Below are 12,300 nucleotides of genomic sequence, written 5' to 3'. Positions count from 1 at the left end.
CAATTTAATAACCTGCTGCTGTAGCACGTGGAGGACAATGGGCAACCGGGCTGATTAATTTAATATCTGCAACTTTAATGGGACGCATTCGGTATGAAAAAAAGGCGAACTGGATCGTGTTTCCGGGCTGATGATCCATGGTCAACACCAAATGGAATTTTACAGGCAAAGTGCAGAGCTGACTCGTGCACATTTATCAATACGGCTATTAGCATATTAGTGCAGCCTTTCCTACCCCCACTCCAGCCAAGTGTTTGGACGCCATGTTGGCCACAACCCTCTCTTGAAGACTCCGGTCGTCTGCCTGGGTGGCATTCCGCCAAGCGTTACAGGTAAATACCAAAAAAAAAAGAAAATAAAGGTTGCGGAGGAGCCACAAGGGCACCCGCCCACACGCACTCCATCAGCGTTTCCATGACAACACCATCTCCACACAGCCTCCCTAACCCCCCACCCCCACCCCACCCTTCGGTACATAGAAAATCTGTTATTCACACACAGTATCACTTACATATGCGCACACACGTAAACCTGCTCATTCATTTATTGAGAACATCGACATGCGCACACACACTCACACACAACCGCACACACACACACACACACACACGCTGAAGTCCAGATGCTGGAGGCCATCCTATTAAGCCCACAGAAACATGGCATGGCATCACAGCAGGATTTCAAGCTGCTTAAAATTTGATAAGTTTAAACTGTTTTACACACAGCCAAGCAAAGGAATTGCCCAAAGTCGCCTAAATACGAAGACTTGTGTCCATCTGACAGGAGCACAAAGAACTGCAGCATGCCTAATTTATTTATATATTGTTTGTTCCATAAAGGGGAAAGTAATAGAGTAAAAAAAGGAAGTGAATAATTAAAGGAGACTCGTAAACATATCCATGAGGTTGGACATAGGGAGGAGAGGCGGGTGGAGGCTTGAGGCTGCCAGCAGGTGATCAGAATGGAAAATGGATGAACATGGGTAAAAAAAAAACATTTGAAAAATGCATAGAAAAAAGGCGGAGAGAGAGAGAACCAAATGGATGCGAGTAATCGGATAATGGGATTAGATAAACCAGTAAACTCCCAAACTGGGAGAGTGTTTCTCTAATAGTGTATCATGTTGCCTCTGTGTGTGTTTGTATCAGTGAAGATCAGTAAAGATCAGGTCGTGTGTCAGCAGGTGAGCTAATCTCGCCTGTCAGCTAATGGAGGAGATCTTCCAGATGGAGCGCTGCTGCCTCCAGCCAGTGTTAGCTGCAGCTCCTCACCGCAGCCGACAACTGATCATCTAATTGAGTTGCAGCTCGTGTGACCGTCTGTCAGGCTGCACATGAAGGTCTGTATGAATTATGGAAGGAAATAAGTTGGGAAGTTGGAGCTGTCTGTGGAGTTTCCATGTTTCTCCCCATGCTTGATTATCCTCTTCGGAATCTCAGGAACCTATCCCAGCTGGTTTTGGGAAAGAGGCGGTGTACACCAATCAGTGCCAGGACTCATGCAGTATGGACAAACAATCGTTCACCCCAGCAGTCCCTGAATGGGAATCGATCCTACAGGCCGGCTGCATGGAAAGCAGTTTAGGCGTGGCTCAGACTTGAGGGTTCCTGGTTTGAATCCAGCTTGGGCAAGACACTTGGCCCACCTTCCTCCCAGTGCCATCCACACTGGTATAGATGTAGCTTAAATGTGGATAATAGGTTTGTCAATAAGGCGCTTTGAGTCAGTAGAGAAAAAGCGCTATATAAATATAATTCATCCATCCATCTTCTTCCGCTTATCCGAGGTCGGGTCGCGGGGGCAGCAGCCTAAGCAGGGAAGCCCAGACTTCCCCTCCCCAGCTCCTCCCGGGGGATCCCGAGGCGTTCCCAGGCCAGCCGGGAGAGATAATCTTCCCAACATGTCCTGGGTCTTCCCTGTGGCCTCCTACCGGTCGGACGTGCCCGAAACACCTCCCTAGGGATGTGTTTCGGTTTACGTAAATATAATTCACTGATTCACAAAAATTGAACAAAACACATGTTTTCATTTACGTAAATCTATCATCCAAGAATGCCACATTTCTTTATTTTATATTGCCTGGATGATCAAATCATTTTCTTTTATGGAGGGGTCCACCGTAGGGGGTTTTAATGCAGGTCTAGCTCAAAATAGAGAACCGCAGAATTACCTTTTTTCCCACTTTACAGATATTTAAGGGTTTTTAAAATAATTTTTCCTTAAACTCTCAGTGAGTAATACAGTAGACAGTTAAAATATACATGTTATGATTCTCTCTTACAGGAGATGCCATGCTGGACTCAGGCAAATGTAATTGTTATACGGACAAGCACTGAAAATACTGCATCAAAAACCAAGACAAAACCACCATTGTAACATTCCCTCTAAAGTAGGGCTCTCAAAGTTAACGCAATAACAACGCGTTAGCTTTAAGTTCTTTTAACGGCGCAATTTTTTTTTACGCGTGATTAAAGTTTGTACGTGGGAAAATGTATTGGCGTTCAGTTACTGTTGAGCCAGATGCTCAAAAATAGCGTGCACAAATGCACAAAGGAAAGGGTGCATCATAGAAATCTCATGTCCAAAGGCATGGCAAGGTTCTCCTGACAAGACAAGACCATTCTATCTCCGATAGCTGCAAGACTACATCATTGGAGTGATGGAGTTTAAAGTCTTACATTACGATGTCTTTTAATGTAATATGTGATATTTCTACCTAAATAAATGTTTTCTGGCAGATTGAACTTAAGTGTATAGCATTTTGTGACATGTTCTGATTGATAGTCCGCAATTACAGATTGTTCAGCATGCTGAATATTACAATTAAATAATAAATAGAGAAGGTTAAAACATTGTCCTGCATATATATGATTACCATTAACTTGTACAACATGTAATGTACAGAATATCAGAAGCATTAATTCAGGTAAAAATATCACATTTTATATTACTAAACATATTTGACAATCCAGCCATAATCTTTACAATCCACATTTTGTGTTATTAATGTGCGGAACTGGTATCTAAACATGGTGTTACTCCTCTCCCTTAAATGCAAGTGCTCCTACAGCAGGAATACAAATTCTGTATTCCTACAAAATACAAAATATGGCAAGACACCAACGCACTGCAGGTATTTTTTTTCATTACTGTCATTAAAACTGTGTTCATGTCCATTTTCTGTTGAGCTGTTTAAAAAAGCATAATGTTTAAAAACATTGAATTAAAGCAAACTAATTGTCCAGTCACTGTAATAAAAAATGATCAGTCTAGGGTACACTTAATAATGATGAAAAATTAACTCCATCTACGATTATTCAGGATTAATTTTGAGTTAACTATAAATCAGCTGCAATGAATCGCGATAAATATTTTAATCGTTTGACAGCCGTGCCCTAAGTATAACACACTCAGTTTTCGTCATGTAATTGTCTTGTCTCAAATTCGTCTGGTGCACAAAATAATCTACAACATTGTTAAAATGTGATGCTCTGCTCTGAGTGACAAACCGGGACTTTAAGGTCTACATCCAGGGTGAACTGTAAGGCTCCACAGAGGAAAAACTGTTTTTTGCACAATCCATCTGTTTTACTAAAGCAACAAAAGAAAGACTGGAACAAGCTAGCTTCCCACAAACCGGAATAATCTAACACATTTTTGTTTTCTGCCAAAAATTGGTTATTGATCAATCAGTGTTGCCAACATTATGGCTTGACTATAATGATAAATAAATGATAAATGCGTTATACTTGTATAGCGCTTTTGTACTTTCAAGGTACTCAAAGCGCTTTGACAGTATTTCCACATTCACCCATTCACACCTATCCATCCATCCATTTCCTACCGCTTGTCCCTCTTGGGGTCGTGGAGAGGGGGAGTACAGCTGCATTCGGGCAGAAGGCGGGGTAGACCCTGGACATGTTGCTACTTCATTACAGATCATGGCTGGACTAGTATTTTAATATGATATACAGTATACAATAGGGCTGCAACAACTAATCAATTAAATCGATTAAAATCGATTATAAAAATAGTTGGCGATTAATTTAGTCATCGATTCGTTGGATCTATGCTATGCGCGTGCGCAGAGGAATTTTTTTTAATTAATTTTATTTTTTTTATAAACCTTTATTTATAAACTGCAACATGTACAAACAGCTGAGAAACAATAATCAAAATAAGTCTGGTGCCAGTATGCTGTTTTTTTCCCAATAAAATACTGGAAAGGATAGAAATGTAGTTTGTCTCTTTTATCCGATTATTAATCGATTAATCGAAGTAATAATCGACAGATTAATCGATCATCAAATTAATCGTTAGTTGCAGCCCTAGTATGCAGTATAGCATAGTTAGTTAGTTTAAATTGCAGTATTTTTCATCCCATGTGTAATGCACGTCAGGTGGAGTCAAATGAAGGACTATAGATGGAAATTATCTGATGGCTAAATCTGGTGCACATAATGTAATAATGTATGGTGTCCATTTGTGCCCCTTTAGTTTTATATTTGGAGATGTTCATATGCTGAACTGAAAGCACAAGAGGAGACTCGACGGTGCTCCTGGCATCCCGCCCGTGGTCGTCATTTGCTTCATTAGCTGAGGCACCACTCTAAATTGTGCGCCTGCAGCACAAAGCTAATTACAAGACACACCATTGGCGTCATATATAAGATGGGACATGCACACAAACACCCCCCACCTCGTAGCCGTGAACATCCACATATTGTTATGCACAGCAGGAACATGCGCTGATGAGGACAAAAGCTGAGTGAGGGAGGGTAATGGTGTTAGTGTGGGTAAAGAGGAGCAATCATGACATTATGGAACTATAAGGAGGTGCTATCAGGAGTGACCTTCTCCCGTCGTTCTCCTCCCTGTTTCCTTTTCTGCGTCCTGACGTGTCCTACTCCCTCTGTCTTTATCTCTCACTGTCAGCCCCCCGACTCTACTCCTCCTCCTCCGGAGCTTCAAGCATCACTTATTCTTATTTCAACAAACACGCTGACCTTCACTTTCCGGGTTGTCTCGTCAACAAAAAAAGCATTCATCCTTCAGAGAGAACCACTTAGGAGGATCAGAAAGGTAGAAAAGCAGTAAAGAGTCGAAACGGAGCCATGGCACGGAGAATAGAATAACAATATAGAAGAGTGAACCATAAAGAAGAGAAAGGGTGGAGCCAAGGGTTTACAACTGATGGCGTGAAGGGGCGTACGTGCGCGATTGGAACAAGTGAGGGGGTGGCTGCAGGTTGGCGCTGAGATGCTTGTGCACTCCGTCATTGTGCAGACAGACCGGAAGAGGAGGGAGTGGTCCCCTGAGCCAGGTGATAAGTGGCCTACATAGTGCTGGAGGACAGCTTGTGTGACATGCAAGGACATGTCGCCGCCTCCACGTGGAGAACCGGCCCGCCAAACACCCCAATGAGCGGGGAGGAGCGTGTGTACGTGTATCTATCCGACCTCCGACCTCCGTCACAACAAACGACTCACTCAGAAACACAATTAAGTGAGGAAGCATTGTAAGCAGGGGCGTATCACCAAATTTTGAAGCCCCATACACAAGACTGCTGAAGGGCACCCCCATCCCACCCTAAACCCAACGTCGCACCGCCATACACACACATTTGGTATTTTTACATACACTAAAAAACTAAGAATTGCATTGATTTGGTTAAAACCCTCTTTTTAAAACATATGTATCTATCTTAATTAAGTTTTTGACTTTTTAAAGATGGGCTTAACACATCTAAAACATATCTAGATTTACTCAGGGGTCCTTGAATGCACCACAGTTATGTGCAATGAGATGCAAAAATTAAACATGTACATAACTTTCTCCTGTGCTGCCACAAATAGATTTATTGTGTTTACCTTTCCTTCATACCCTCATCATTGTGTCAAAAGGCTGGTGCCGGGATCCGCAGAGGTACTGCAGGGGGGTTGTGACATTTTTTAAAATATATTTCTTCATATTCTCCCTGCATTTTTCCACAAATTAACATTTATTTAAATACACATGAACATCCCAACACACTGTGGTGTAATATAGAAATGGCAGTGTATATGAATATGAATATTTATATTATATTCATGTTATCATTTAAGACAGTGGTCCCCAACCTTTTTGTAGCTGCGGACCGGTCAACGCTTGAAAATTGTATTTATAAAAACAAAACAATTTTTTTTTTTTTTTTTTTTTACATAAATAAATACATTCATGTGTGCTTACGGACTGTATCCCTGCAGACTGTATTGATCCGGTGGTTGGGGACCACTGATTTAAGATACAATATATTGCCAAAAGTATTTGGTCACCCATCCAAATGATCAGAATCAGTTGTCCTAATCACTTGGCCCGGCCACGGGTGTATAAAATCGAGCACTTAGGCATGGAGATTGTTTCTACAAATATTTGTAAAAGGATGGGCTGCTCTCAGGAGCTCAGTGATTTCCAGCGTGGAACTGTCATAGGATGCCACCTGTGCAACAAATCTAGTTGTGAAATTTCTTCGCTCCTAAATATTCCAAAGTCAACTGTCGGCTTTATTATAACAAAATGGAAGAGTTTGGGAACAACCGCAACTCATCCACAAAGTGGTAGGCCACGTAAACTGACAGAGAGGTGTCAGCGGAGGAATTATGGTGTGGAGTTGGACTTGGCCCCAGAAATATGTCAAGCATCTGCTCGTGGTGCCCAAGACGAGACTTAAAACCAGGGGAGACAGGGCCTTCTCTGTGGTTGGCCCTAAGCTCTGGAACACTCTGCCCCTCCATGTTCAAACTGCTTCCACAGTGGAGTGTTTTAAGTCTCGTCTTAAGACCCACTTTTATTCTTTGGCTTTTAACACTACGTGAGTTGTGTGGTCTTCTGTCCTCTGTTGTCCTTTGTGTTTTTTTTTATAAATCTTGATTTCTATTTACTGTTTTAATTGGTTTTACCCTTTAAAATCGTTTTTAATCATATTTATTTTTATATTGTTTTTATATTGGTTTTATATTTATTTATTTTTTGTTTTTATTCAGTCATTGGTGGAGCATAATATGGTTTTTAATATTGTTTTTAACATGGCTGTGCAGCACTTTGGAAACATTCTTGTTGTTTAAATGTGCTATTTAAATAAAGTGGATTGGATTGGATTGGTTTGGTGGTAGTATTATGCCCTGGGCCTGTTTTGCTGCCAATGGAACTGGTGCTTTACAGAGAGTAAATGGGACAATGAAAAAGGAGGATTACCTGCAATTTCTTCAGGACAACCTAAAATCATCAGCCCGGAGGTTGGGTCTTGGGCACAGTTGGGTGTTCCAACAGGACAATGACCCCTACAACACATGTCAAAAGTGGTAAAGGAATGGCTATATCAGGCTAGAATTAAGGTTTTAGAATTGCTTTCCCAAAGTCCTGACTTAAACGTGTGGACAATGCTGAAGAAACAAGTCCATGTCAGAAAACCAACAAATTTAGCTGAACTGCACCAATTTTGTCAAGAGGAGTGGTCAAAAATTCAACCAGAAGCTCGTGGATGGCTACCAAAAGTGAAACTTGCCAAGGGACATGTAACCAAATAATAACATTGCTGTGTGTATACCTTTGACCCAGCAGATTTGGTCACATTTTCAGTAGACCCATAATAAGTACATAAAAGAACCAAACTTCATGAATGTTTTTTGTGACAAACAAAGATGTGCTCCAATCACTCCATCACAAAAAAATAAGAGTTGTAGAAATTATTGGAAATTCAAGACAGCCATGACATTATATTCAATCAATCAATCAATCAATGTTTATTTATATAGCCCTAAATCACAAGTGTCTCAAAGGGCTGCACAAGCCACAACGACATCCTCGGTACAGAGCCCACATATGTTGGGTGTTCTTTAGAAGTGTGTGTCAACTTTTGACCACGACTGCATATCAAAAAAACCCTTAACAAACTTGTGCGTTCCTTGTACGGTTCCAATAGCCCAAAACAACGCAAGCATTTTTCTTCGGAAAAGGCAAAATGCCGCCCAATACGCTTTGACAACAGACACTCGCTTGACCGCCACTTTGAGCCTCGCATATTTAATGAGCCGTACATGATGTCAGGTGAATACAACCTACTGTATATAGTGTGAAAATAGAGTTTGCTTGCATTCTTGGATGACAGGGGTCTCCAAACGGTAGCTGGTGAGCAACCAGTAGCTCTCCACCTGAGTTGGTCAGAGAATATGTGCTTCAGCTGTCTTACATCTATTTATGATGACAAATTACAACAATACAGCACAAACAGATAAAGGCCGTTCTGTTTGAAAGGAGATAGATTACATGTTCCCAGTCATAAAACACAAGAAGCTTGTGTTTCCTTTCATTTAGTCAAAGTCACTCTAACAGTGATACAAGTTAGACACCACTGCTCTAAGACGACTTTTTGCAAGATTTTTTTGTTATCTGGGTTACGTCTTCTCTCGTTCTTCCAAGACTTACTCATCCACCCGTGTGTCTGAATGGACACCATCCCTGCAACCCAGAGTGTAAAGACCATGTTTTTTACGTCTGGCATCATTTGTTTCCGAAGGCTCGAGGTAATCTCGTCTTTTACGGCACTTCAGGGAAATGAGCTCATGCCAATGCAGGGTCACACATCATGCTTTACTGCACATTTGCATGCATGGCCCAACTGTTTTTATTTGACTTTTTTTTTTTTAGACTGCTTGTAGAAAGAAACGAATGACATGGGGATTAGAGAGAAAACACCCGACAGAAAACACACATTAGGCATGCTCGCAGCGGTGCAAATCCAGCGCAAACACACACCTGCACCTGCCTGTGCAAACAACAAATACCAACAAAATGACACAAGCCTCAACTCCAAGTTGCAGTGATTTGCATACCCTAAATGATAAACAAAGCCCCACAGGACTGGAATCAATCCCATTAAGTTTGTTAAAAGTTGCAAATGCATGCAATTCCTCCTAAGTGCTCCTCATCTAATGAAAGATAAGATCTTCCGGGGATTAGGCAGTAGATGTTGGTTTTAGCGAATAAGCACCTACAGAGTGGAAAGAGAGTCCACACAACATGGCTAAAGTATATGAAAACAACAAGAGAAGCAACAAAGAACTTAAACTACTACTAAAATAGTAAGCGTGAAAGGGAATGTCATATACTTTGTGGACAGAAAGTTAACAACTAATCTATAAAATAAAACTCTGGTAAAACTTTTTCAAATGTGACACAAGGGGAGCCTCTCCTCAGAGAATAAAACGTCCCCGTACTCCCTCAAAACTGTACTTCCTTCAGGAGATTTTGTGGATTTTCTGCTCCCTCAGTCTCAACTCTCTCTAGTAACTAAACACATAATTTGGCTTTTAAACATAAGTGAAATTAGCTCAGCAGGGTTGAAAAACATGTTTATTTTCTTATTTTAATACTTTATTTTAGGGTTGGTCAATATATACGATATAATTGATATACATTTGGCAGACGATAGAGATTTTGATGCTATCGTGATAATGCATGTTAATGAAGTGAATTATATTTATATAGCGCTTTTCTCTAGTGACTCAAAGCGCTTCACATTTTGAAACCCATTATCTAAGTCAGTGGTCCCCAACCACCGGGCCGCGGCCCGGTACCGGTCCGTGGACCAATTGGTACCGGGCCGCACAAGAAATGTAAAAAATATATATATATATACATATATATATATATATATATATATATATATACATATATATATATATATATATATATATATATTTTTTTTTAAATTAAATCAACATAAAAAACACAATATATACATTATATATCAATATAGATCAATACAGTCTGCAGGGATACAGTCCGTAAGCACACATGATTGTATTTCTTTATGACAAAAAAAATATAAAAATTTTTTTTAAAAATTATAAAAAATAAAATAAAAAATACCCCCCCCCGTCCGTGGGACAAATTTTCAAGCGTTGACCAGCAGCTACAAAAAGGTTGGGGACCACTGATCTAAGTCACATTTAAACCAGTTTGGGTGGCACTGGGAGCAGGTGGGTAAAGTGTCTTGCCCAAGGACACACTGGCAGGGACTAGGATGGCAAAAGCGGGGATCGAACCTGGAACCCTGAAGTTGCTGGCACAGCCGAGCCACGGCGTCCCAAACACAGGCACATTCAAGCTGTATCTCGCACAAGCGTCCTCAGCACTATGTGGCGTTCTCGCGAGCGGCTAACGTCCCTTTACAGTACGAAGTCTCTTTGCAATCCTTGCTTCTACAGCGGAAAATAAACTACCGGGTACTTTTCTTATAAGTACCATTATCACTGGAGGAGAAGGGACAGCTACACATGCTACACTACAGATCGTAGGACGATACAATAAGCTATGCCAACCGCTAAGATATAGATATTGAATGTAAACAGGGGTGGGTGGCTCGATATACATATCGACAGTAATGATACCAAGTACAGTATCAGTTTATGGCCGATACTACAGTGATAAGATCGATACGTTTACTATCAAAAAAGTGTTTTTTGTCATTAAAAAAATAATAATCAGAGCCAATAGTAGTTTTTGCTTATGTTAAATTATTTTGCGCTATTGACTTTATTTTGCTCAAAATATTGTGTACAATAAAAATGCATAAGGAAACAATTTAAATATGTGATTGATATTGATACTACACCACCCTGTGTTTTAGTCGGATTATAACTGTGATCAAAAATTCAATAATTCAATCATTTTGAAGTATCACCAATAGCATGACCAATAATCCAAAACTAATAGTAAAGTATTGAAAACAACAGAAGAATAAGTGCTTGTTGGATTGTAATATAAGTGTAGATAGAACCATGTTACAACAGTTAACAATTAATTAGCATGTGGATTAATAATTGTTTTGAGAAAATAATACAGCTGGAAATTATGCAATACGTCAGCAGCCAAATTAGGAGCCTTTGTAACTCGTTGAGAAATGGTTTTATTATCATTTACAAACCAAATAATATACTATGATATATACCGTTATTGCAGGAGGCTGCAATATATATTGTGATATAGATTCTAGGCCATATCGCTCATCCCTAGTTCATATGATGAAAAAAAAAAAAAACCTTCCAGGTCCAACTAAACACCTGGCCGACAAAAACGGCACATTGTCATATGTTACAACTTGGGGTTGAATTAGCTCATCCCTCATAAATCTCAACATCTGTTGACGCAAACACTTAATCCTCTTAGACCAGGAGTGATAGCTATTCCCACAGTGGATGATTGTTAGAGGAAACGACTTTGCATGAAGAGTCAGTTTGAGTGGATTTGCCTGTCATTCAAATAATCAGTAAGAGTTTTGCATGGAGTGTGATTCCAGTGTTGGCTGATTTGATATGTAATGTATATGGTAAATAAAATGTTTGAAGGTTCTGTGTAGGATCTTACAAGTGCCAAAATGTATTTCAATACTTTTCGATACTTTTCTAAATAAAGGGGACCACAAAAAATTGCATTACTGGCTCTATTTTTTACAAAAGATGTTACAGTACATTAAACATATGTTTGTTATTGCAATCAAAGAACAATTGTGTCCTTAAATAAAATAGTGAACATACAAGACAACTTGTCTTTTGGTAGTAAGTAAGCAAACAAAGGCTCCTAGTTTGACTGCTGACATATGCAGTAAAATATTGTGTCATTTTTCATTGTATTATTTTGACAAAATTATGAGGGACAAACGGTAGAAAATTGATTTTTAATCTACTTGTTTATTTACTGTTAATATCTGGTTATGTAACACTTCTGTTAAAATGTAATAATCACTTCTTCTTCTGTTGTTTGGATACGTTACATTAGTTTTGGATGATACCACAAATTTGGGTATCGATCCGATACCAAGGACGTATTTCCTGAGTTTATAAACATAATATACATAAAAAATATCAATGCAATCATAGTAGTATTGTTGAGATACGCGCTTGTACTTGGTATCATTACAGTGGATGTCAGGTGTAGAGCAACCCATGGAATTTGTTTACATTGAGGAGCGCTAGCTTGTTAGCGATGAGCTATTGTATCCTCCTAAAGTGTGTAGTGAAGCATGTTTAGCTATTCCTCGTCCTACAGGGATGATACTTGTAAGAAACGTACTTTATTTGTCACCATGGAGGCGAGGATTAGTGATTTAGAATTAGCTGAAACACTGCCGACTGTGGATGGACGTTAGCCGCTAGCTAGCTAGCCATGTTTGAAAACACTTCTTGCTGAGCGGCGTTTCAGTGTTATAGCTTCAACTTTATCTTTAGTGTGTCCGTTCTCCCCTTTCTGTCTACACACCGT

The 12,300-nt window shown here is 39.8% G+C and overlaps 1 protein-coding gene across 1 annotated transcript in view; it reads right to left on the bottom strand.

The window, feature by feature from the left end:
* The window catches only part of l1cama (L1 cell adhesion molecule, paralog a), a 96,675-nt gene that overhangs the window by 53,571 nt on the left and 30,804 nt on the right, over window positions 1-12,300 (bottom strand). The window contains 1 exon segment of the mRNA XM_062053067.1: window positions 7,234-7,319. The gene's annotated coding sequence lies outside the window, so the exon portion shown is untranslated.

The sequence above is a fragment of the Entelurus aequoreus genome, linkage group LG07 (assembly GCF_033978785.1).
Source record: "Entelurus aequoreus isolate RoL-2023_Sb linkage group LG07, RoL_Eaeq_v1.1, whole genome shotgun sequence".
NCBI lineage: Eukaryota > Metazoa > Chordata > Actinopteri > Syngnathiformes > Syngnathidae > Entelurus > Entelurus aequoreus.
The sequence above is the reverse complement of the archived record's forward strand: the minus strand, read 5'-3'. Positions and strand labels throughout refer to the sequence as shown.